At 45.1% G+C, this 27,325-nt stretch overlaps 2 long non-coding RNA genes and 2 pseudogenes across 2 annotated transcripts in view; 3 read left to right on the top strand and 1 right to left on the bottom strand.

The window, feature by feature from the left end:
* Nucleotides 1-21,986, bottom strand: part of LOC140185247 (uncharacterized) — a 32,514-nt gene extending 10,528 nt beyond the window's left edge. The window contains exon 1 of the long non-coding RNA XR_011882540.1: nucleotides 20,928-21,986. This is a non-coding gene — a long non-coding RNA (uncharacterized lncRNA). The remainder of the gene's footprint in view (nucleotides 1-20,927) is intronic.
* The window catches only part of LOC140185006 (uncharacterized), a 686,808-nt pseudogene that overhangs the window by 632,354 nt on the left and 27,129 nt on the right, over nucleotides 1-27,325 (top strand).
* LOC140185245 (probable G-protein coupled receptor 139) lies at nucleotides 10,854-13,315 on the top strand (annotated as a pseudogene).
* On the top strand, nucleotides 22,673-24,028 carry LOC140185248 (uncharacterized). Its single transcript, XR_011882541.1, has 3 exons — nucleotides 22,673-22,798; nucleotides 23,533-23,623; nucleotides 23,964-24,028. It is a non-coding gene; the product is annotated as an uncharacterized lncRNA (long non-coding RNA).

The raw sequence follows: 27,325 nt of genomic DNA, 5'->3' as shown, positions 1-27,325 counted from the left end.
TTCGTTGTGCTCAGGAACGTTTCCGGAGAGAGTATGTAGATGATCCACCAGGTAGGGGGACATACTTGACATTGGTCAATGAGCCTAGCGAGATGTCTGGAATTCCACTGGGAAAGATTTATAATTCTGAAGAGTTTCAGCTGGTTATTGAATAAGGATGAGACTGAACCTGAAGGTGGATGAATGTAAGTTTGTGGAAGAATTGGGCAGGTGTCATAGAGAGTAGTCTGGGAGCTGATGTTACTGGTTGTTACTGGATGGAGCTGATGTTAGCTGATGTCTGACATGTGAGAGTCATGTACAGCCCAGCCGGTCAGATGGGAATCCCAAGGCATCTTATGCATACACAGAAAGAACAGTGTTGTGGGGTGAGGACAGGGCCACTCAAGGACAAAGGTGGGAGTTTACACCCGGAGGCAGAGTCAGCATGTGAGGTAGTAAATGAACATTGGTGTTCACTCAGTGTACAAGGAGGAACGCGTGACGAGAAAGGTGGTATGCTGATATTCTCCAGCGTGTTGATACTAAAGAGAAGGTGCTGTTGGGTCCCCATTGGGGGACACAGACCACATGCACTTAAATGTGATGTTTAATCTGCTGGCACCGTACTGTAAGAACAGAGATCTTAACAACATCAGACCCGTACTGTAAGGGAACGGAATGGTCTATCTCTGGTGTAAGCATATCCTGCACATGTGACTGCACAAGAATAATCAACATTTGACTACAGGGACAGTGAACTTTACAATATCTAGAGCTTCACTATCAGGACACAGAACAATAAAACTCACAGCACTGTGCAATGAGCACATGGTCCTGTACACACCCAGCACTGTACTCCACCGTTAAACACTTCAAGGACAGGGAACTGTACAAACGTGATATTGGACTACAATTCATGAACACTATCTATCCCCTCAATCCCACTGGACATCTCTCAAAGGTTTTTGAAATGCTGCTGGCAGAAAGAAGAACAGAAACGTAGGCAGGTTCTGTAAAGTTGGAAAGAGTAGTGTGTGGCTGTAATTTCCCCAACATTTACTCAGATTTTCTTAGTGTAGAGGCTCCGAGGAGTGGAATTTGTTGGCATCCTGGAAATATTTACCAGCATTTACAGCCTATACTATGTCAGTTTCAGCAGATTTAGCGTGTGATCTAAAACTTTGATAATGTTCTCTAGATATTTAGTGGAGAATAGCCTGACTGGTCTGGTTTAGAAACACCAACGCCCTTGAATGCAATAACAATTGAAATGCTGTGGATGCAGCCAGTCCATCACAGGTAAAGCCCTCCTCATCACTGAACACATCTGCAAGGAGCACTGTCACAGGAAAGCTGCATCCACATTCAAGGACCCCATCATCCAGGCGATGCTCTCTTCTCCATGCTGCCATCAAGAAGGAGTTACAGGAGCCTCAGGTCCCACAGCACCAGGTTCAGGAATAGCTATTAAACCTCAACGATCAGGCTTTGGAAGCAGAGGGGATAATGTCACTCAGCACAACAATGAACTCGCTCTCAGGGAATCCACAGCTCATGTTCTTGATAGTTACAGCATATTTATCATCCGTTTTGCTTTGCTTTTCGTTTATTTACACAATTCCTTCTCTTTGTTGTCTTTTCTACATTGGTGGGTTGGCCAGTCTTTGATGTGTGCAGTTTTTCATTGATTCCTCTGTGTATCTTTGTACTTACTGTGCATGCCCGCATAAATTTGTACTTTGACAATAAATTTACTTTCAACATTGAACTTCATAGAAAGTATCTTGGGAGGACAGGTGGAGTAAGATAGGGCTTTTCTCTTCGGCAGGAAGCAGGATGAGGGGGGACTTGTTGGAGGTAGACAAAATGACAGGAGGCATCAGGTAAGTGGATACCCAGAGAATGTTTCCAAAAGGGAAAGTCCCTAAAACAAGGAGGCCCAATTTTAAGGTGATTGGAGAAACATGTTGGGGGGGGCGGGGGGTTGAATGTCTGAGGATAACTTTTAAACACAGAAACTGTGTGGAGTTTACTGCTAGGGATGGTGGTAAAGGCAGATGCATTAGGGACACTGAACAGTTCTTGCACTGGGCATGACCCTTGCAATTGATGAGTTTCAGTGGGAGACCATTTTGATAACAGTCATCCTCAGAGAAGGGCACAATCTTGGAGGAATTTGCTGAACTAGGGGCAAGCTAATGATCACCTCCCACCTTGTACGTCCTGCTCACCTTCCACCACCTTCTTATCCTGACCTCTCATTTCTTTTTCCCAGTCTCTGGAAAGGGGCTCTGCCCGAAATGTTGACAGTTTACTATTTTCCATAGATGCCGAGTTTTCCCAGTATTTTGTGCGTGTTGCAAGCTTATGAGAAGCATGGTAGGTAGGAGCTGGGGAGAGCAGAGACTGGGAGCGGCTGTAACTCACACCTGACCTGTGAGAGTTATTTAAAGCTGAGTGGTTCAAAATCCAAATGGTTTATATGAGGGGGAAAGATTAGAATCCAGATCTAAGAACATTGCATGATCGGGAATGTTGTAAATGCAGTCAAGAAGGAAAAGGAATGATAAGGAATGTTTAGAAAGTGGAAATTAGACAATGCCCTTGATGGATGTGCAGCAATATGCAAATTAAAAGGATAATCTGCAGTGCCGAAAGATGGTAAGGGACAGGGACTGATTTTGCTAAATAAGCCTGGAGAGAGGGTGGCCATTTCTAAATTTCCAAAAAGGAGGACATTGCATATATGGTCATAGGTTACCTTATTTACACAGTGCGTTTCAACTTTTTTTAAATAAAATTTAAACCGTATTGCAAAAACAACAAGTGCAAATGGATGATCACTTATTTTATTAAATAAAAAAATCTAACATGATCCTTCTTTTGCCTATATAAATCCAGAAAAAACCTATCTGTTTCATCATTAATCAGTGATTTTCTGCCAGAGCCCTTTTTCCTATTCAATGATTCATCATTCTGCATATGACATACAAGTATTCATACAGTATCAATAAAGAATTGAGAGAAATGAATCATCATTTTACTCCTGCTGAAGCAGATATGCTAACCAAATTAACTTACTTCACAAACTAAAGGAAGTAGCCTACTTAGGCCTACCATGGACTGCCAGATACGGATGTCTATGTATATATATTTATTTCTGCCCTTTACTTGCCATTTCCAGGAGTTTTCTGTTGGCCAGGAGTTTTTTTTTGTACATGGCTGGACACTCTTCTGAGAAGTTGTTACACATTTGGAGCTCTGCTTTGACTGAGTCCACTTGCAGAAGGTTTTTCTCGTTCCTCCAAGCTGAGGTCATCATTGAAGAAACCCGTTCTGTGTGAGCATTGCTGCATGGAATCGGGAGATGTAAGCACTCGCCTTCTTCAGGTTTGTAAAAGAGACCTCGGATTTTCTGAACAGCTTGACGTGCCTTTCGGACGTGCTGACGTCACTCGTACTCTGCGCATGAGTAGTAGTGACAACGGAAACTCCACACAATAAAAATATATTAACGGGTGTTTTCTCTCTCACTTCCCACTGTTTCAAGTATATCTGAGGTAATTATGTAAGTTTCTTTGTCAGACCCAAAAAAAAAAAGGAGGACAAATTAACGTCCGGCTCGAGGTGGCGCAGGACGGAGGACAGAGTGTTCAAAAGCCGGAATGTCCGGCCTCCCTATCTGGAGGGAACATCTTGTCTATACATTAAAATCATAAGGGGCACTGTAGAGAAAGCAGGGAAGTAGCCAACTCAGTGGTGGAGGAGTGAAAGTATGCCTGGAGCCGGAATAAGTGACCAAATCACATTTCACATCAGTATTCAATAGGCAATAGAAAATAGATGCAGGACTGGGCCATTCGGCCCCTCCAGCCAGCACCGCCATTCACTGTCATCATGGCTGATCATCCACAATCAGTATCCAGTTCCAGCTTATCCCCATAACCTTTGATTCCGCTATCTTTAAGAGCTCTGTCCATCTCTTTCTTGAAAATATCCAGAGACTTAGCCTCCACTGCCTTCTGGGGCAAAGCATTCCGCATATCCACTACTCTCTGGGTGAAAAAGATTTTCCTCAACTCCGTTCTAAATGGCCTACCCCTAATTCTTAAACTGTGGCCTCTGGTTCTGAACTCACCCATCAGCGGGAACATGCTTCCTGCCTCCAGCGTGTCCAATCCCTTCATAATCTTATATGTTTCAATAAGATCCCCTCTCAGCCTTCTAAACTCCAGTGTATACAAGACCAGTCGCTCCAATCTTTCAACATATGACAATCCCGCCATCCCGGGAATTAACCTTGTGAAGCTACACTGTGATCCCTCAATAGCAAGAATGTCCTTCCTCAAATTTAGAGACCAAAAGTGCGCACGATATTCCAGCTGTGGTCTTACCGGGACCCTGTACAGCTGCAGAAGGACCTTTTTGCTCCTATACTCAATTCCCCTTGTTATGACGTCCAGCATGCGGTTAGCTTTCTTCACTGCCTGCTGTACCTGCGTGCTTCTTTTCAGTGACTGATGTACAGAAACACTCAGATCTCGTTGTACTTCCCTTTTTCCTAACTTGACTCCATTTAAATAATAATCTGCCTTCCTGTTCTTACCACCAAAGTGGATAACCTCATATTTATCCACATTAAACTGCATTTGCTATGTATCCGCCCACTCACCCAGCCTGTCGAAGTCACCCTGCATTCTCATTACATTCTCCTCACATTTCACACTGCCACTCAGCTTTGTGTCATCTGCAAATTTGCTAATGTTACTTTTAATCCTTCCATCCAAATCATTAATGTACATTGTAAACAGCTGCGGTCCTAGCACTGAACCCTGCGGTGCCCCACTGGTCACCGCCTGCCATTCCGAAAGCGACCCGTTAATCGCTACTCTTTGTCTCTTGTCAGCCAGCCAATTTTCATTCCATGTCAGGACTCTGCCCCCAATACCATGGGTCCTAATTTTGCCCACTAATCTCCTATGTTGGACTTTATCAAAGGTTTTCTGAATGTCCAAATACACTATATCCACTGGCCCTCCCTTATCCATTTTCATAGTTACATCCTCAAAAAATTCCAGAAGATGAGTCAAGCACGATTTCCCCTTCGGAAATCTATGCTGACTGGGACCGATCCTGTTCCTGCATCCAAAAGTGTCGTAATTTCATTTTTATAATTGACTCCAGCATCTTTCCCACCACTGACATCAGGCTAACCGGTCTATAATTCCCTGTTTTCTCTCGCCCTCCTTTCTTAAAGAGAGGGACAACATTAGCCACCCTCCAATCCACAGGAACTGATCCTCAATCTATTGAACATTAGAAAATGATTACCAATGCGTCCACGATTTCTAAAGTCACCTCCTTAAGTACCCTGGGATGCAGACCATCAGGTCCCGGGGACTTACCAGCCTTCAGACCCAACAGTCTATCCAGCACCATTTCCTGCCTAATATAAATTTCCTTCAGTTCATCCATTACCCGAGGTCCTTTGGCAACTGCAATATCTGGGAGATTGTTTGTGTCTTCCCTTGTTATCCAAAGTACCTGTTCAACTCGTCTGCCGTTTCCTTGTTCCCCATAATAAATTCACCCGTTTCTGTATTTAAGTGCCCAGTTTTGGTCTTAACTATTTTTTGTTCCCTTTCGCATACCTAAAGAAGCTTTTACTATCCTCCTTTATATTCTTGGCTAGGTTACCTTCGTACCTCATTTTTTTTCTCCGCGTATTGCCTTTTTAGTTACCTTCTGTTGCTCTTTAAAAGTTTCCAAATCCTCCAGCTTCCCACTTATCTTCGCTAAGTTATACTTCTCCTTTATTTTTATACTGTCCATTACTTCCCTTGTCAGCCACGGCCTCCCCTTACTCCCCTTAGGATCTTTCTTCCTCTTTGGAATGAACTGATCATGCACTTTCTGCATTATTCCCAGAAAAACCTGCCATCGTTGTTCCACTGTCATCCCTGCTAGGGTATTGTTCCATTGAACTTTGGCAAGCTCCTCCCTCATAGCTCCATAGTTCCCTTTGTTCAACTGTAATACTGACACTTCCGATTTTCCCTTCTCCTTCTCAAATTGTAGATTAAAGCTTATCATATTATGGTCACTACCTCCTAATGGCTGCTTTACCTCGAGGACCCTGATCAAATCCGGTTCATTGTTCAACATTAAGTCTAGAATTGCGTTCTCTCTCAAAGGCTCCAGTACAAGCTGTTCCAAGAATCCATTTCGGAGGGGCTCCACAAATTCCCTTTCTTGGGGTCCAGTACCAACCTGGTTCCTCCAGTCTACCTGCATGTTGAAATCCCCCATAAAAGCTGTAGCATTACTTTTGCGACATGCCAGTTTTAACTCTTGATTCAACTTACATCCTATATCCAGACTACTGTTTGGGGGCCTGTAGATAACTCCAATTATGATCTTTCTACCCTTAGAATTTCTCAGCTCCATCCATACTGACTCTACGTCTGCTGATTCTATGTTCCCCCTCGCAAGGGACTGAATATCATTCCTCACCAACAGAGTCACCCCACCCCCTCTGCCCATCAGTCTGTCCCTTCGATAGGACGTATACCTTGAATATTCATTTCCCAGGCCCTGTCCACTTGAAGCCATGTCTCTGTTATTCCCACAACATCATACTGACCAATTTCCAACTGTGCCTCAAGCTTATCCACTTTATTTCTTATACTCCGTGCATTCATATACAATACTTTTAATTCAATACTCCCCTCACCTCCCATATCAATTCCTGTTTCGCTTGGCCATACTGTATGATCCCTTCTTGAGCTTTCTGCTCTGTTGATTCTGCTGTCGTTCTTAACTTTTCTTATTCTGACTTTCCCTTTATCTCCATCCTTATATTTCCAGTTCGTCCCCTCCCGCCCCGCCCCCCGCCCCACTACTTAGTTTAAACACACCCGTGTTTCAGAGGCAAACCTACCTGCCAGAACGCTGGTGCCCCGCTTATTAAGGTGCAACCCGTCCCTTTTAAACAATTCATCCTTACCCCGAAACATACCCCAGTGGTCCAAGAATGTAAATCCTTGCTTCCTGCACCAGTTCCTCAGCCACACATTCAGATCCATTATCTCCCTGTTCCTGCCCTGTCCAGCACGAGGAACTGGAAGCAAACCGGAGATAAGCACTCTGGAAGTCCTGCTTTTCAGCCTTCTCCCGAGTTCTCTGAAGTCGCGCTGTAGAATGTCTTTCCTCTTCTTCCCCACGTCAGTTGTGCCGACATGCACCACCACTTCCGGATGTTCACCTTCACTCTTGAGGATGTCCTGCAATCGGTCCATGACATCCTGGATCCCGGCACCAGGGAGGCAACACACCATCCTTAAATCTCGCCTGTTGCCTCAGAAACCCCTTTCTGCACCTCTCACTATGGAGTCCCCTACTACCACGGCTCTGCCTGACGTCTCTCCTCGGCTTTGCTTCAGCGCCAGTTGTTGACTGGCTGACCTGACCGCCTCTCAGGCTGGCAGTGTCTTCTGTCCCGACAGCTTCCAAGAGGGTGAACCTGTTTACGAGAGGTACATCCCCCGGGGTCTCCTGTACTTCAAACATCCTTTCCTTCCTCATCGTCGCTCCTCTTCTCTCTTCCGCTATCCTCGATGTAACGACCTCGCTGTAGGTCCTGTCTAGAAATCTCTCGTTTTCCCGGATGAAGCTGAGGTCATCCAGTTGCCTCTCCAGTGCTGCAACACGGTCCTTCAGAAGCTGAATCTGGACACATTTTCCGCAGTTGTAGGAGCCAGAGATACCATCAGTGTCCCTGACCTCCCACATCATGCACGCAGCACACTGAATCAGCCTAGCGGTCATTTCTTCACCACTTCTCACCCTCTCTCCAACTGTGGCGTAGTCTTCTCCCTCAGCCTCCTCGCCGAAGACTCTCGAGCCAAAGACTCACTTTTCTCACAAGGCCCTTGCCTCGACAGGCCGCTCCCCAGAGCAAACCTTGCTTATATTAGCTGATAATTTGAGTAATTAGTTTCACCTGCCGCACCTCCGCCGACCTTGAAGGTCTGTGTTGCTGGCTGCTCACGACCGGCTTTTAAATCAACCGCTCCTGCTCAGCCAATCCCCGCACTCTCTCCTTCACTGCCGCGCCTCCGCCGACCTTGAAGGGGTTACTGTGGGGGTTTCTTGAAGTTTGGGATTACTGTGGTTGAAGCTCTCGTCAGGAAAATGGACTTGGGCGAGATGCTTTTTTTCCCCCCACCCGGAAGGCCGTAATAAGCGCAAATGGCAAGGGAAGACGGGGACCAGATTTGCAGCCTGGTCTCGGCGTCTTCTCAGGATTTGCCCCTCTGGGTGGAGTCTAAGTAATAGGCACCCAGGTTCATTGGATGTTTCAAGGTTCTCATGAAAGTAAACTCTTCCGCTTACACCTTGTAGCTCCAGGGATCGATCCCACCTTCCACATTTCCAAACTCAAACCTATAAATACCAACCCGTTTGCCCCACCACCATCAGTCCCGCTGTCGCCCATGTTTGTTGCTGGGGAACAGGTCTTCATGGTAAAATGAACTCGGGACTCACGGACTGTTCGGCATGTTGGACAGTTCCTCGTGGACTGACTGAGATTCGGAGCCGAGTGACGCCGCTGGGTTCCTGGAGGGGACAACGTGGATCGGGCGCTCGTCCTTGTCAAATATCATCATCTCTCCCAGTGGCCAGGGCCGTCAGGATTCGGTCAAAGGGGATGGGGCCCTGTTACGATGCGCAGCCAACCACGCCAGCTTCCGAGGTTCAGCCGCTCCGATTCTCCAAAATATGGCGAACTGTCGCTGTCCTTTTAAATATTCATGTCTGCTCCGCTAATTGGCGTCCATGTTTTGGCGCCAGGATTTTAATATTTAAAGAGCAGCTGAACTGAGCTTCGGTGTTGAAACGTCAGCTTGACTTTGGGTTCTGGTCTAGCGTCTAGCTTAGAACATGTTATTCCTTTCAGACCGATATTGTGTTTCGATTCTAGTCTCGGATTCTCCAGCTCTTGGGTCCTTACCATCCTCGCCTTGTTCTCTTGTCATAATTCCCACTTGAAACGGACGACAGGCTACTTGCCAACTACCTCAGCTCGAAACACTAGAAAATCTGCAGATGCTGGAAATCCAAATCAACACTCACGGAATGCTGGAAGAACTCAGCAGGCCAGAAGGCTTCAAAGGTAAAGAGTAAACAGTCGATTTTTCGGGCTGAGTCCCTGCTTCAGATTGACTTACCTCCACATCTGCAAATATTCAGAATGAAGTTTATTCCATTCTGTTAGGTCAGTGAAGATGTCTGGGACAAACTTTTCAAACACTAGACACTCTGTCGAGGATGCCATGCAAACAGTGAGTACACTGAAGCTGACTGCCCTCATGGAAGATGCCAACATCTATTTCGCTCAGGCAAGTGAAATCAATCCGGCATCACAGAGTGAACTGAACGAAATTCGCGATGATGTAAAAGGAGGAAATCTGCTGATGGAGGGACCTGATGAAGAGTCTCGGGTCGATACATCGACTATTTATTCCCATCCAGAGATGCTGCCTGACCTGCTGAGCTCCTCCAGAACACTGTGTGTATTGCTCCAAATCTGCAGCAAAGTCAGGCAATACTGTGAGCATCGCTGGCCATCTGTTCCAAAAGAAGCTCACCAACGCAGACCTTACTGGCGTCAAGAAAACATACTCACATGCTTGATTGTTTGCTCCATACTCGTCATTCCTGCTTCTCAAAAGTCAAGGATATCAAGACATCGAGAAACGTCGCCGTAGAGCAAGGCAATCCGTGTGGTGGCCCGGTCTGAGCACACAGCTAGGAGATTACGTAAAGACATGTGAAGCACGCGGAAACCTGTACAAAAATCATGCGGATCCCTTTCCGTCGCGCAGAATTCCAACACTGTCGATGAAAAATTGCGGGCACAGACATCTTCGAGCTGAAAAGAGACAAATATCTTCTCACTCTTGATCACTCCTGGAAAGCTGAGGTGTCCAAGCTGTCCTCAGCAGTTTTTCAGCAGCTGAAAGCTGTATTCACTCACCATGGAATGCCAGAGACACTTGTGTCACACAAAGACCCGCAATTCAGCAGCCCAGAATCCAAGGCCTTCGGTAGGGAATATGAGTTCAAACACCAGACAAACAGTCCCTGAGTTTGATGGCCGTGCATTAGGTTTCGGGTGAATCCTGAAGGAGCCCTCAAAGGTTCTGACTGTGACTAAGTTACTGCAGAAGTCGGAGAGTTTCGTGAATCTGAAAGTATTTATTCATCACCACAAACAGACATTTTCTTAGGGACTCTCTCGGTAGAGTCCCCCAGACAGAAACTTTATCAAGAGTTTAAACACTTGAGGAGAATGGTAACAGTAGTAATTCAATACAATTTCACAAGCTACAATGACAGACTATACTTCAATATTCAGCAAATGATTCTGTTGAAGCACACATTCACATTGGAGAACATTTAATTGATGACAGCGACAGACGCAAAAAGCTATCAGAACTCAGCAGGCCAGGCTGTATGAATAAAAACGAGTACAGTCGACGTTCCGGGCCGAGACCCTTCGGCTGCACTGGAAGAAGAGATCAGTCAGAGTTAGAAGGGGACCTGCTGAGTTCCTCCAGCATTTGGTGTGTGTTACTTGGATTTCCAATATCTGCAGATTTTATCTTGCTTTTTTTTTTATTTCATAAGGCAGCTCGGAAGGTTCAGGTATCTTTGTCAGAAGAAATAAAAACTCACACAATTAATTCACTAAATTAATCTCAATGTGTCATCCCGGGAATTGAACCTGTCTGATGTAATGTGTTTATAAATCATTTAAAAACCTTTATTGTTAAATCTGTTGAAATCTGTCCCTGTGGAGTTGCTAAATGGTATTAAAAACCCCAGGTATGTGCTGCCTTAGCATTTCATTCCGAGAGATCGCCTGTTGCACGGGGAGACAAATCACTGGACAGAGAAAATGTCTGCAATGTTGGATCGGTACGAGAGTGTGGAGAAAATATTGTACGTGTTGATTGCCGTCATTGGAGTTCCTGGTGAGTGAGCAGAGCAATTCATGTTTGGTGTTTCTGTTAACCGCTGTGAACCTGGTTGTGTTAATTTGACGATCATCCAACCTGATGAACATTGCACAAATATCGGTCAGAGATATCGATCCTGTTAATGCAACAGTCTGATTTTTCATATTTAATGACACGAGGAGCAAAGCCTCCGACTCTCCTCTGACTAACGGGATCGACTCCAACGTTGCTGTGCCTTTAATGACACCTTCTCCAGATTTGTCCCAGTGCTGGGGACAAGCAGCTCTCCGGGAAGGGATGGGTGGCAGGGTTTTAGCGGGACCTTGTCCCAGTGCAGTGGGCAGGCAGCTCTCCGGGAATGTGTGATGGGGAATGTTTTAATGGGACATTGTCCGGAGTTGTAGTAGTGCTGGAGACAGGCAGCTCTCCGGGAAGGGATGGGTGGTAGGGTTTTAGCGGGACCTTGTCCACAGTTGTCCCAGTGCAGGGGACAGGCAGTTCTGTGTGAAGGGGTGAATAGGCGGGTTTTAATGGGACCTTATCTGGAGTTGTGCCAGTGCTGGGGAGCGAGGTTCTTCAGCAAGGTAATACGGGGTCAGTTTAATGACACCTTGTCTGGAGCAGCCCTAGTGCTGGGAACAGGCAGCTCACCGGGAGGGTGTGACTGAGAGTGGTTCGCATTGTGAAGTTCGCTCTTTCTGAGCTATTAGTCAGAGCTACACTATAGTCCTATACTTCACGTCTCCCTGTAAAGTCTGTCACAGTCGGATCCCACTGCCTGTTGGTTGATAATTGCGTCTGATCCCCTGAACCAGAATCCACCAATCTGTAGACGTGTTTTATCGAATTGAACTGCGCTGTAGAATTAATCCATTAAGGCAGCCACCCAGCCTCAGGTTACTAAATGTTCCTGTTTGCTCCCTGTGACCCATCGTAAATCGGGGCAACGCTTCGTCGTGAAGAAGGGTCTCGGCCCGATAGGAGAGATTGTTCAATTCCATGGGTTCTGCCTGACTTGCTGAGTTCATCCAATATTTTGGGCGTCTTGCTCCCCTCTGCCTCCCTTCTCGGCCCCATCAGATGCTGAGTTTCCAGAGGCTTGGTCATTCACGGTTAAATCAGTGAAACCGGCCCCATCGGCGACTGGGATCGGGATCAGCACCGATTGTTGCTCAAACAACTGGTTTTTATCGCCGACGATTGCCCTCGCATCGTCCTCTTTCCACACCGGAGATGGCAGGTCAGAGACAGGGTGACCCGTGTCTGCTGTTAGGTTAGCAGCCGTTCACAGACTCCAGCACTCCTGATCTTCAGCTGAATAAACCTTTGTTAATTCCCGAAGAATGTGTTCAGTGATGCCCAGTCTCCCTCTCTCTCTCCCTCTTTCCCCCTCCCCCTCTCCAGTGAATTTAGTGGCGATTGTGATCCTGTCCCGGGGAAAGTGCGGCCTCTCTACCTGCACCACTCGCTACCTGGTGGCCATGGCAGCGGCCGATCTACTGACTATTGTCACCGAGGTCTTGTTTCAAATCAATTTGTATTACTTCACGTGGAATGTACTGGACATCACCCCTGTGTGCAGTGTTATCGATTCACTGACGTACGCAGCCACAGACTGTTCTGTCTGGTTCACCGTCACTTTCACCTTTGATCGGTTTGTCGTCATTTGCTGCCAGAAGCTGAAAACAATATATTGCACCGGGAAAACTGCGGCTGTGGTTCTAACAACAACCGGCGTGCTGTTCTGTCTGAAAAACATACCCCGATACTTCACACGGGAACCCTTGGTGATCATCGACAATGTACCGTGGTTCTGTAATCTCATAGACAATTATGTCACTGACCCCGGGTGGGTAGGATATGACTGGCTCGATACGGTTTTAACTCCGCTCCTCCCTTTCGCTGGGATCCTGCTGCTCAACGCTCTGACAGTCAGACACATTTTAGTGGCCAGTCGGGTCCGTAAGGGGCTGAAGGGTCAGAGCAAGGGGGAGAACCGCAGTGACCCGGAGATGGAGAGCAGGAGGAGGTCTGTGGTTTTACTCTTCACCCTCTCCGGCAGCTTCATCCTCCTGTGGATGACACAGGTTGTAAATATCATATATTATCAGGTCTCAGGAAAGGGATTTGATTTCAATGATTCCGAATGGATCTTTCACTACGTGGGGTTTTTGCTGAGGAATTTCAGCTGCTGCACGAACACATTTATCTACGTGGTGACTCAGTCGAAATTCAGGGAGCAGTTGATCAGCGCGGTGAAATATCCGGTCACCTCGGTGCTTCAGTTCATGAATAAAGCCGCGTCCTGAGCACAAGCCAGAGGCGGCCGCTGTGTCTCCAATACGGGCTCCAGCTCCTCACATTTACCGCCTGATCTCCCAGGTGTTGTTCACGAGCGGATTATCCCATTGACCGACAGCTCCGCCACATCAGGACAGTGTGTGCTTGGGAAGGATAAAGCACCATCCAGGAGCCTCAGTACCTGATTGGCCCAGCCAGATATCAGTCCAAGATGTACTCCAGAATGCCACCCAGTCACTGGTCTGCTGATATGTCCATCTATTCCCATTCCAGCCCACCAATTTCACAGTCTCCCGTTCCCAGAAGACGACATGGGGTCTCCTCTGATGCTGATGAACTAATCCAGCATCAATCGCACCCGTCTCCTCCTCCTCCCCCCACTGAATGATTGGCCGATTTGAAAAATAGGGCGGGCTTTGGATAAACGGCGGTTGTCTCTCCAACTTAAAGGCGCATTCCCGCTACTAACTCGACTGGAGTGTGGTGCGCAGAATTGGGAATAAGACCCTCACTCTTTTTTTTCTAATGAAAGCTAAATTACTCCAACAAACCCTACATATTGTAAGTTATGAAATGCAATACCGTGAGTTACGTTCGTCCCTCCCCAAGTTAAGAATGTTTTAAAATTATAGATATCAGCCCCCCAAAGATCGTAATGAAGCCTGCATTTGAGTTATTTCTACATGATATGCTTCACCCTGAAGTAGTAGGTGTTCAACTGTTTCATAATGACAAAACCTACACGACCCAGAACGATATTTTGCAGCACAACATAATGTACAATTGAGCACAGTATAGCCAATTCGGAGCCGTATCGATATAATTATTTCCGTCCTTTTTCTTACTCCTTTCTCCCACAAACTTAACAGTTTTATGTAAATGTGTCTCCCCTTGTGCCCATTAACCCGTCAGTCTTGCCAGAAGAACCAACCCTACAAACCTCAGCTTCTGATTTGTTCATTGGGAGGTCTTCATCCATTGTTGATTTTTTAACACTTGTAACTAAACAGTCAACCCGCCCATTCCTCTGAGCAGTTCTGTGTGCAGAGACCCACAAGAAGGGGACATAAAGAACAATACTTTGAATATGAAATAATGTTTCATGAGTTCCCAATAGTAAATCTGACCAACTCCTAGAACGTGTCTTAAGATGATCATCAAAACCGAAAAAGCGTCTGAACAAATTACAATTTTACATGGACAAAATTCCTCCACCTACTTTAAGCCTGAAAAGATGGCAATACGTTCTGCTGTATATACTGTAAATGGTTGGCGAGTCCTTTCTTTATCGTCACCTGTTCCTCAGGCACAAAAACAGCCACACCAACATTCCCACTTAAATTATTTTTGATTAGTCTGAATTAATGGTTGACATATCGTAATAATTTCCTTCATACTCTGTTGAATCAACAGACTCCCGGGCATAACAGAATCCTTGGACTTTATTGAACTGTGTGACCAAATATTGAATAGTCAGAGGGAGAACAAGGTGGGGTTTCAGAGAATGTGACCGTGGGCAACCTTGCGTAATTCAGCAATCCCGCCTTCCCAGCGTGATAAGATCCCAGCACCTTAAAGTAAAAACACTCTTCCTGTGGTGTTTCCAATAGTCTTCCAACCCAACTTTAATGATCATTTCTTTGCCGCTCAAATTTATCCAGTATGTTAACATCGACTGCCATCTCCATAAATGTAATTGTAATTGTCCCATTTCAACCAGTAAAGACAAAACAAGGGACGACCTTACTGCATCACAACACAATCCTAAAGCCTGTGGTTGTATCACACCCGTATAGTTGAATATTAATCTAATCCATAAGCCACACAACCATAATCAAGAACAGATCCAAATAAACAGATGAAGATGGTCAAGAGTGATAATCATGTAGCACGCCAGAACACCCACAGACACCTGAGAATATTTAATACTCCTTTATATTGTTGTTTTACTGATATGGCGCTTCTGTGTCAGCTTGTTATCGACCCACTTGCCTGGAAATCTTACCACTGATATAACTTCAAGAGTTTGACCATATCATTTCAAATCCACTGCAGGTCTATTTATACCATTTGTAAAACAAATAACTTGTGCATTAGCTACTGAAAGCTTAAATCCTCATCTGTTTGCCTGTGCTTCAAATTTGTTAATTGCCAATTGCATCCAATATACAGTATCATTGAAATTCTTACCTCTAATCCATAAAGCTGCACCATCTGAATATAGTGATTAACCCACCCCAGTGGCTATCTCACAGAAAATATCATTAATCATAATATTAAACAATAAAAGGTTAGTCCTGACGAAGGGTCTCGGCCTGAAACGTCGACTGCACCTCTTCCGAGAGATGCTGCCTGGCCTGCTGCGTTCACCAGCAACTTTGATGTGTGTTGCTTGAATTTACAGCATCTGCAGAATTCCTGCTGTTTGTAAAGGTTACAAATGCTGCCTTATGGCTTCTCAGTCTCTATCTCATAGAAACCCGAATGCAACTGGTCCACCCGTGCCAGCACAGACTGTCCAAATATATGCAATCTTTCCCTCAATCTTTTTCATAATTTAATCAAAATTCATCCTTCCATAAATATCGTATGCCTTTTCAATGTCAGAAAATGCTATTACATCATTATTTAATTGTACTTTCTTAATGTTATCTTCTAAACCAAAAACTGAATCTAATGTCATATTAGCCTTCTGAAATCCACATTGATAAAGCTATATATCACCTTTTTTATCCAAAATATATTTCAAACGCTCGATTTATAGAACTGAGAGGTTAACGATAAGGCCTGCAACTGGAAGTATCAGGCGTAGAGCCTCTAGAATGCCTTTTTTCATGACTAAAGCAGCTAGCCTCATCTATAAATGCGATTTTAAAATCTTATTATCTCAACAGACTTGTCAGTCAGATGGCTAATCATAAATTAACACATTATCGTTTCCTGGAGACATTTGACCTGCATTAATAATAACCAAACACGAACAGGAGAAAATCTGCAGATGCTGGAAATTCAAGCAAAATACACAAAATGCTGGAGGAACTCACCAGGTAAGTTTTTTTTTTTCTTTTTTTTTTATACCTACCGTCCTGCAGATGTGCCTCTGCCCAAACTTCGACTGTACTCTTTTCCAAAGCTACTCCCTGCCTTGCTGAGTTCCTCCAGCATTGTCTGTGTGTTTCCCGAATTGATAATAGCCTTCTTAAGTTCACAGAAAGAGAATTCTACATCAGTGATACTATCACTACTACGACTGACTTTCAATATGTTGCACGGGGCGACTGAGGAGAACTCAAGTGCAGGACACCGGCACGTCGACTGAGTTGGGGATGCTGGCGTAGACGTGAACGTAGAACAGCAAACCGGAGGAATCTTGACAAGGTAACGGGATCTACAGGGACTGTCTTGAAACTAAACCTGAACTCGAAACTAAATTTAGAACTAACGGTTCTGAGCGAACGAGAGAACGAAGTATCATACAAGGATAGACGAACAAACTGGCGACCTGTGATTGCGACTCCATCGGACTCATTTCACAGGTCTCTGATGCAAACCAGATGTACTGTAATTAAGTAAACTAGCAGCAATTGGAAATCTAATGACTGAAATTAGGGCATAATCAGGGAGAGAGGATTGTTAAAGGGGAACAGCCAAACGGAACCATTATGACACAATACGTCAGGGCATTCACAGAGAACCTCATCTCTACATTTTCATTTCACTGAACAGCAACTCAGCCAGTGATAACAGCGGACAGAGATGGGTCTGAGATACAATAGGCCGGGTGCAAATCTGCGCCATGTTCCGGCCCCTCTATTCTGCTCCATTGCCATGGTGGAGTTCAGCGAATTACTTCTGTGGGTGGTCGCTGGTCTCGGCGTCCACAAGGACAGGCGTGGTTCCCTTTCGACGCCTCGGTCAGTCCGTTCCCAGATGTTTGCGGTGGCTGAGGAAAAGTGATTTTGCAAGAACCGAACAAGAAAATCATAACTACAGCTCCCAGAAGGCCCTGCGGACTGCCCTGTTCGACAGTTGCAGCTGATTGAGCGCGGGGCCCGACCGGAGTTGTAGTTCAAATCAAAAGCGGGTGTTTGTGAATTAAGTTCAATAGTTTCTGTTTGAACAATTCGTGTCATTTGTATACTATTAGGCAGGAACTTGGGAGGATAAATTTGGAGCAGATTTATTTCGGGAAATGCTAGGCAGAAATGTGGCAAGTAGAAGAAAAGAGTTTACCAACGTTTCGAGAAATTTGGTACTGTTAGAATTCTAGAAAATTATAGGGATGGCAGGAAGGAGATGAAGAATGAAATTGGGAGGGCTAGAAGTGGCCATGAGTAGGCATTGGCGAGCAGGATTAAGGAAAGCTCCAAGGCATTCGACAAGTATGTGAAGAGCAAGAGGACGAGCCGTCTGTGAACTTGACCAATCGGGAGCGATTGTGGAAACATGTGCCTGGAGTCCAGAGCCGGTAGCGGAGGTACTTAATGAATACTTTGCTTCAGTATTCACCAAGGACCGGGTGCAGCGAGCTGAAACACTTCAGCATATAGAACTTAAGTAAGAGGATGTGCTAACTTTGAAAGGTACAAAGTTAGATAAGTCGCCGGGATCGGATAGAGCATAGCCCATGTTAATGTGGGAAGCAAAGCAGGAGATTCCTGAGTCTCTGGCAAAGATCTTTACATCATAAATAGGGACGGGAATAGTACCAGAGGATGGGAAGTTTGCAAAGGAGGTTGCAATGTTGGAGGCGAAGCACAGGAGGTTCATGAAGTTGACTCCAGAGATGAGGGGGTTAGACTATGAGGTGAGATTGAGTTACCTGCGGCGGTACTTGCTGGAATTCAGAAGATTGATAGGAGATCTTAGAGAAACGTACACAATTATGAAAGGGATAGATAAGATAGAGGTAGGGAAGTTGTTTCCACTGGTAGGTGGTTCTAGAACTCGAGGACATAGCCTTAAGATTCGGAGGAGTAAACTTAGGACGGAGCTGAGGATAAACTGCTTTACCCCGAAGTGTGGTAAATCTCTGGAATCCTCTGTCCGATGGAGCAGTGGAGACGAAAACACCGAATATATTTAAGACAAGGCTGGATAGAGTTTTGCATAGTTGGGGAATTAAAGTTATGGGGGAAAGGCAGGTAGGTTGAGATGAGTCCATGGTCAGATCAGCCGTGATCTTACTGAATGGCTTGATGGGCCTGATCCTGTTTCTAATCTTCTAATGTTCTAAGTACTGTTCCCTTTTTCAGGAAAGGGAGTAGAGATGACCCGGGAAATTATAGACCAGTGAATCCTAATTCAGTGGCGGTCAAGTTGTTTGAAAAGCTCCTGTGATGCGGGATTCATAAGCATTTGCAAGAAATAATCTAATTAGTCAGATCGGCTTTCTCAAGGGTAGGTTATGCCTCACGATCCCGATCGAATTCTTTGAGGATGTATCAAAACACATTCACGAAGGTAGAGCATTGGGATTGATTTCAATGTATATTGATTTCAGTATTTGAAAGGTATCCCCGAGGAAGAATCATTCAGAAGTTAAGGAGGCATGGAACCAAGAAGAACTTGCTTTCTGACACCACAATTGCCTTGCCCACAAGGTAAAGGGTGTCTGTAGATAGTTCGTATTCTGCACGGAGAATGATGACCAGTAGTGTTCCGCAGTGATCTGTACTGGGCCCCTCCCTTTTGCGATAGTTCTAAATGAGCCGGACGGGAAGTAGAAGGGTGATTTAGTAAGTTTTCTGATAACACAGAAGTTGAGGGTATTGTGGACGGTCTGGTGGGCTGTCAGACATCACAGAGAGAAATATATAGGATGCAGAACTGGGCTGAGAAATAGCAGATGGATTTCAGTCCATATAACTGTGAAGTGGTTCCTTTCAGTAGTCAATCGTGAAGAATATAATATTAATGGTAAAACTCTTGGCAGTGTGGATGATCAAGGAGATCTTGGGGTTCCTGTCCATAGGACTCTTGGAGCTGCTGTGCAAGTTGACACTGTTGTTAAGAAGGCGTATGGTGTGATGACCTTCTTCAGCTGTGGGTTTGAGTTCAAGAGCAGTGAGCTAATGTTACAGCTATATAAGACCTTAGGTAGACCAACTTGGAGACTGTGTACAGTTCTGGTCACCTCACCACAGGAAGGACGTGGATACTATAGAGAGTATTCAAAGAAAATTTACAAGGATGGTGCCTGGATTGGAGAGTGTGCCTTCTGAGACTAGGTTGGGTGAACTTGGCCTTTTCTCCGTGGAGCGTCAGAGATTGAGAGCTGACCTGATAGAGGTGTACAAGATAATGAAAGGCATTGATCGTGGATCGGATAGGACAAAGAATGGCCAGCGGCTTTTACCCCCCAGGGCTGAAATAGCTAACACGAGCGTTATAGTTTTAAGGTTCTTGGAAGTAGGTACAAGGGGACATCGCAGGTAAGATTTTGACACAGAGAGTAGTGGGTGCGTGGAATGCACTGCCAGCGATGGTGGTCGAAGCGGATACATATAGCACAGAACAGTACAGCACAGTACAGGCCCTACGGCCCACATTGTTGTGCCGACCCTCAAACCCTGCCTCCCTTATAACACCCCCACCTTAAATTTCTCCATCTACCTGTCTAGTAGTCTCTTAAATTTCACTAGTTTATCTGCCTCCACCACTGACTCAGGCAATGTATACCACGCACCAACCACTCTCTGAGTCACAAACCTTCCTCTCATATCCCCCTTGAACTTCCCACCCCTTACCTTAAAGCCATATCCCCTTGTATTGAGCAGTGGTGCCCTGGGGAAGCGGCGCTGGCTATCCACTCTATCTATTCCTCTTATTATCTTTATACCACTATGATGTCTCCTCTCGTCCTCCTTCTCTCCAAAGAGTAAAGCCCGAGCTCCCTTAATCTCTGATCATAATCCATACACTCTAAACCAGGCAGCATCCTGGTAAATCTCCTCTGTACCCTTTCCAATGCTTCCACATCTTTCCTATAGTGAAGTGACCAGAACTGGACACAGGCTGATAACTCGGAGGCTGGAGCTGAGCGACAGACTGGGAACTGGACTGCAGATGCTGGAAATTCAAGCAACACACACACAATATGCTGGTGGAAAGCAGCTGGCCAGGCAGGATCTACAGGAAGTGCAGACGAAGGGTCTCGACCCGAAACGTCGACTGTACTTCTTCCTATAGATGCTGCCTGGCCTGCTGCGTTCACCAGCATTTTGTGTGTGTCACTTTAAATGACGCAAGTTTTCCATTCTTCGGGCACATTTCTCCATTTATCAAATAAATCCCTGGAATGGTCAAGTGAAATAGCAGAGAACTCGACCCACCTACGATAAAAACCATGTTGGCTTCATTTATTTCGTTGACCCAGATTACGGTATTAATCCAAAATTTGGAATACAATTTCTGCCAATGCAGCGATCACATCAGCGCCTTTTTGTTGTTTCTTGCATCACATAATTACATTTATTTTGCTGATTTTACTGAAACGGTAAAACTACTAACATTCGTTCACCTGGCTGCAGAAATATAGGCATATTTACCAAACGTAAAAAAAAAAATTGAAGTCTATTTCAACTTCCGTCAACGCTTACAATTTGATTTACGTTTTACCTGCAGAAGCGACCGTTTAACGTAACCAGACGTTTCAATCCACCCTTTACCTCCTCCCTGAATTTCCTCTGTGACAGAGTGTAGATACACGTGTTGGTGCAGGTACTCAGAAACTGCAACATGAATCCAAACTGTTGTAGGATGTACGACGGGGTATTCAAATATTTGTCTTTGTAAGAGTAATTCTGAACTTGCCAGTTCATAGTATATACAATAAAGGGGATCCACAACAATATGAAATTGGCTGATAGAGCGAACAACAAAATTATTGATTTTCTCCGGTTCTCCACCTCCGGATCATTCCTTTTCTCTCTGCTGTTCCTGAGCCCCCGGCGAACTCTGTTTGCCGCGATGATAAGGCTGACTGTTAAAGCATTAAAAAGCAGAATCAAACAGATCGGCAATAAAGGTGTCGTGATAGTATTGAATAACTGGTGCGCTTTCCACGCTGGTAACGTAAGGAAATCCATTGTCAAAATGCAGCGCCAGGGAATGTTGTCAATGATAATGATGGGTTCTACCGCAAAGTATAATGGGATATCCTTCGCACAACTCCATAAACACACAATAGTCGCTGTCCTCTCGGTGCAGTATCGCTCCCGCAGCTTTTGACTGCAGATTGCAATACAGCGATCGAACGTGAAAGCCACCGTGAGCCAAACAGAACAGTCCATGGCTGTGACCCTCAGGACAAGCGTCACGGCGCAAATCGGGGTAATGAGCAATGGAAACGCATAATTATAAATATTATTGATCTCAGAGAGTACAACAGCAATAATAACACCCATTAAATCAGCTGCTGCCATTCCCACCAGGTAACGGGAGATGCATTTAGAGAGTCCGCACTTTCCCAGAGACAAGATCACAATCGCCACTAAATTAACTGCAAGGAATCAAAGAAGAATTAGCTTCACGCGCATAAGCCCCGACCATTTTTACTTGGTATGTTCATATAAACATGTTGAATCGGACTGAGTGAACCTCAGACATCTGATCCTATGCCGGATCAGGCAGGCTTCGATGTGGAGAGTGGAAATGCATCACTGTCCTGCGTACGGGCTCCGTCACTGTTCTGTGTACGAGCTGCGTCACTGTCCTGCGTGCGGGCTCCGTCACTGTCCTCCGTGCGGGCTCCGTCACTGTCCTGCGTGCGGACTCCGTCACTGTCCTGCGTGCGGGCTCCGTCACTGTACTGCGTAGGGGCTGCGTCACTGTCCAGGGTACCGGCTGCGTCACTGTCCTGCGTACAGGCTGCGTCACTGTCCTGCGTACGGGCTCCGTCACTGTCCTGCGTACGGGCTGCGTCACTGTCCTGCGTACGGGCTCCGTCACTGTCCTGCGTACGGGCTGCGTCACTGTCCTGCGTACGGGCTCCGTCACTGTCCTGCGTACGGGCTGCGTCACTGTACTTTTACGGGCTCCGTCACTGTCCTGCGTACGGGCGCGTCACTGTCCTGCGTACGGGCTCCGTCACTGTCCTGCGTACGGGCTGCGTCACTGTCCTGCGTACGGGCTCCGTCACTGTCCTGCGTACGGGCTGCGTCACTGTCCTTTTACGGGCTCGGTCACTGTCCTGCGTACGGGCTGCGTCACTGTCCTGCGTACGGGCTCCGTCACTGTCCTGCGTACGGGCTCCGTCACTGTCCTTCGATTGGATGATAACGACGGGCCCCAGTAACAGGTGATCAACAGCGTTCCAGTCGACATTAGATTTTCCAGTGGGCGGCTTATCGAGCCAGTCATGTAGAGAGCTGAGGATGCTGAAGGTTTTATATATTGCGGGAATAAAATGGATGAGGGAGACTGTTTCTTAGCAGATAATATTTTAAAGTGGCGAGACGGCAGAGCTAAACCTATGCTTCGATTTACAGGTGGCAAATAAACTTGAATCTTGTTTCTAGCAACGGAGATGCAACATACAGATGTTTACACCCTCATGTTGTGAGATAGATGTAAGAAGTAAAATAAATCTCATCTAATCGTATCTTAATTACAACCGACAAAAGAGGACGACACAGTGAAATGAAAGAGTTTTGCACGTTGTTGTGGCAATTTCAAACACATACTGATAAATAAATAGTTGCATTAAGACGGAGACGGGTATCATGTATGTTGCCGGCGAACGGCGGAGCTCGCAGGGAGAGCTGCAGCGACGCTAAAGACTTTGCTTTCATTTTGGTGAACGTCTGAGTTTCTGTATTGATGTAGAATCAAATTTAGAACAATACGTGCTGGTAAAGCTGGAAGGTCGAGTGAAGCAAATGCAAGAAAAGTATAAATATTAAGTCTCAGTCGATTGGACATCATAAGTGAGTAACAATTTCAGAGAGAAACGAAATAAGAAAATGAAATATATGCTTAAACCTGACCAGGCTTCAAAGACTCATCAGATGAGGCAGCATCTGTAACAAATGTTTCAAGAACAAAACACACACATACAATAGTAGCCAATTTCAGTTACTTACCAGGGATACCAATCGTTGCTAGTACAGGATAGTAAATACTCGCGATGTAGTAAATTGCTGGATATCCCATTTTCTGTGTGGATCGGTGATCAGTTGAAAATAGTCCGACTCATGATATCTACTGTTGATTGCTTTGCAAGCTCTTATACAGGAGAAGAAAGTGGATTCTGACAATTAATCATACCACGTGGTTAGTCACATCAATGACAGTCCACTGAACAAACACTTCAGGTAAACTATTTATATACATTGTGTCATCGTGAAATTAAAATCTTACCGGCGGAATAATCAAAGAATAACAATTATATTTAATTTTGTTTATTCAGACCTTCAAACGAGAAGGTTGTACTTTTTTTTCTCGATAACACATCATTGGTGCGTTTCACGTAAAATAATCCTGAGTCTCAGTACTTTCACAACGTGGACTATCACTCTCGAATAATTATCAATAGTAGCAATAGCCGAAGCTCCTTAAGATTCTGAGGTTAAGGAAGGGCGTTCAGTTTTATTTTTCAATTCAATATTTTCTTTTCACGGCAGGAGAATGTTCACACCTCTTTTCTGCTTTCAGATTGGTTTGGAGCCTCAATAGTGGTCAATCTGGATGAGAAACAACTTCGATATTGATTAGATTAGTTATGTATCTCGAAGGTCACCTGCAGCTCTAAACTGATATGGGGGTAGAGGTGTCATCTGTGATTAATGTAAGAAATCGCTTTCATAAAACTATCTGCAAAAATAAATAGATTCAATACCATTTTTCCCATGGAACTGCAGTGTTTAACACAAAGTACTTGTATTTCTCCCACTAACATACTGATCCATTTCCCCTCTCTCCTTAGACATTTTGTTGCCATTTCTTGCAGGTGTGTTATTTTCATATATTGTTCAGCACATTTTTCCGTTATTATTTTGCAAATTTTAAAAGACTCAGAGTGTCCAATATGGGAAGACAAATTTCCTTACTGGATAAAAGACAGATTGCATTAATGACGAATGAATTTATATCCGCCACGTAAAATAACAATAACTTATACTCGCGCTGTCCCTGTGTTTGGGAAGTCCCATGCCTTCATTACACCTCTGATAAATCATTTCGGAACAGTTTTTGTTGTCTCCAGTCCCAGGTTATTTTATTATAGAATCTGTTTCTGTCATATATTTTGTTTGGGTACTTCCACGACTTGATTATATCTGCATGAAACACCGTACGACCAGTCACGTTGTCCAATGAAAGAAGGATTACTGTTTATAGTGTCTATGTTTCAACTTGTATCTTTTGGAAAAAATGAGTCTCTATGACATAAACAAACCGGCAGTTCTTTCGGTGAACTTTCCAGTTGATTTTGGACAAACGGCTCTTTCAACCTCCTTTCAGCAAATGGGAACTAACTCGTGTCTTATATCGGTCCAAATGTCCCTTCAATATCAACTGTAGCGTTGCCTCTGGTGTCCTTTCTCCAGTTTCAATTTTAAGAACATCAGGCCACAAGATATAGGAGCAGAATTATGTCATTTGGCCCATCGAGTCTTCTCCACGATTTCATCATTTTGCGAAACATGAGTACGTTCGGTAGATCTGCCATTTATTCATTGAATCTTGGAATCATGGGATTAGAGAGATTGAAATAAGTACATCCGCACGACTGGTCTTTATAGTCAAAACCCCTAGCTACGCTAATATCATGCCCGCTTGGCAGTTATATCCAGATACACCTATTCCGTCCATGTAACTTTACAAGAGATGGGCTAATAATATTCATGCAGCAGAATCAGTACAGGTAGAAAACAAAACAAAAATCCTAAACAAAATCCTGATGTGGGCAGATAAATGACAGGTTGAATTTAATGTAAGAAAATGTAAAATGTTACATATAGGAAGTAGAAGTGTTAGATATAAGTATACAATAAGAGTCTTGAGTAAGAGAGTGCATTGTATGAGATGGATTTGAGTCTTCTGGAAGACATCACTACCAACATCTAGGCAATGCACTGAAGCAATTCGGAAGGCTGATATAATGTTGGGCTATATAATGCGCTCAGAGGAGTTCAGAGATAGAAACGTCTCCTTAAGCTGTTTCATGCATTTGTGAGGCCACGCCTTGAGTAATCTGTACAGTCCTGATCTCCATATTTTGTAAGGGGTGTGAAGGCACTGGAAAGAGATCAGAGAAGGGTGACGACCCTCATTGCAGGAATGCAGGGTGTGAGCTATGCAGAAAGATTGAGAGAATTAAATCTGTTTGGCCTAAGTAGACATATAATGAGAGGAGACATGATGGGAGTGTTCAGCATCATTATGGGTAGAGGTCAGTAGGATGCCAAATGCTAATCAAAACTAATCCATCAGCTTGCCAATCGGCTTCTCCCCCCCCCCCACCTCTCTCTGTCTCTCTCCCTCTCTCTCTCTCTCTCTCTCTCTCCCTCCCTCTCTGTCCCTCTCCCCCCTCTCTCTCTCCCCTTCTCTCTCACTCCTCTCTCTCCACCCTCTCTGTCTCTCTCCAACTTCTCTCTCTCTCTCTCTCCTCTCTCTCCACCCTCTCTCTCTCTCTGTCGCTCTCTGTCTCTCTCCCTCTCTCTCTCTGTCTCTCTGTCTCTCTCTCTCTCTCCCTCTCTCTCTCCCCCCCCTCTCTCTCCTCTCTCTCCACCCTCTCCGTCTCTCTCCAACTTCTCTCGCTCTCACTCCTCTCTCTCCCCCCCTTCCTGTCTCTGTTCCCTCCCTCTCTCCTCCTCCCCTCTCACTCTATCTTCCCCTCTCACTCTCGCTCTCTCCCTCTCTCTTCCTCCCTCTCTCTCTCTTCCCTCTCTGTCTCTACCCCCTTTCCCTTCCTCTCTCGCTCTATCTCTTCCCCTCTCTCTTTCGCTTCCCTCTCTCTCTCTCTTCCGCCTCTTTCTCCCTCTCTTGCCCCCCCCTCTCTCTCCCCTCTCTCCTAACAATTTACCTCACGCTTGTCTTTCTCTCGTTCTTTTCTAGCCGAACATGCATCGGTTCATCTGCCCATTTCCAGTATCTTTTTTGGATAATTTAACAGCCTGCCCATTCCTTTACAGACTGAAATATTTATTCTCGATTTCTTTTGACATTTGACAGATTTGAGATACCCATTAAAGACTGTTACATCAGCAACGTGCCACACAAAATGTTCCTAGTGTTACCCTGGATTGCCAACATCTTCAGATGTTCGCGTGTTTGTACACTGGCAACGTGCTCAGTTTTCCGTTTCCATCCTGATCTCGGTCTCTCTATTATATCTTTGTTCAAATCTGTGTTTATGTATTTGGAATTGTATTGACTTCATTACTTACATACTTCATATACATGAGAAGTAAAAATATTTACGTTATGTCTCTGTCTAAATGTGTAATGTGCAATTTATAGTAACTTACAATAAAAAGAATGTACAACAAGACTCACTGTAACATAGAAATACATTTGTGCAATTGTTTCTGTGTGTGTGTGTGTGAGTGTGTGTGTGTGTGAGTGTGTGTGTGTGTGTGTGTGTGTGTGTGTGTGAGTATGAGTGTGTGTGTGTGTGTGTGTGTGTGTGTGTGTGTGTGTGAGTGTGTGTGTGTGTGTGTGTCTGTGTGTGTGTCTGTGTGTCTGTGTAGGGACGGGGTTCGTATTCTGGAAATGGAAAGAACAACCAGAAGACAGCAGAAGAGAATCAGGAGAAATGCAGCCATGGTTGACACCACTACCATCACCACCACATATACATCTCCCACCTGCAACAGAGCTTGTGGGTCCAGGATAGGACCCTATAGTCTTCAAAGATCTCACCGTTAAAGGAGTGGACGTTGTCATCGGAATTCGATAGACAACCGAAGAAGAGTGTGTGAGTGTGTGTGTGTGTGAGTGTGTGTGTGTGTGTGTGTGTGTGTGTGTGTGTGTGTGTGTGTGTGTGTGTGTGTGTGAGTGTGTGTGTGTGTGTG

The sequence above is a fragment of the Mobula birostris genome, chromosome 20 (assembly GCF_030028105.1).
Source record: "Mobula birostris isolate sMobBir1 chromosome 20, sMobBir1.hap1, whole genome shotgun sequence".
NCBI lineage: Eukaryota > Metazoa > Chordata > Chondrichthyes > Myliobatiformes > Myliobatidae > Mobula > Mobula birostris.
The sequence above is the reverse complement of the archived record's forward strand: the minus strand, read 5'-3'. Positions and strand labels throughout refer to the sequence as shown.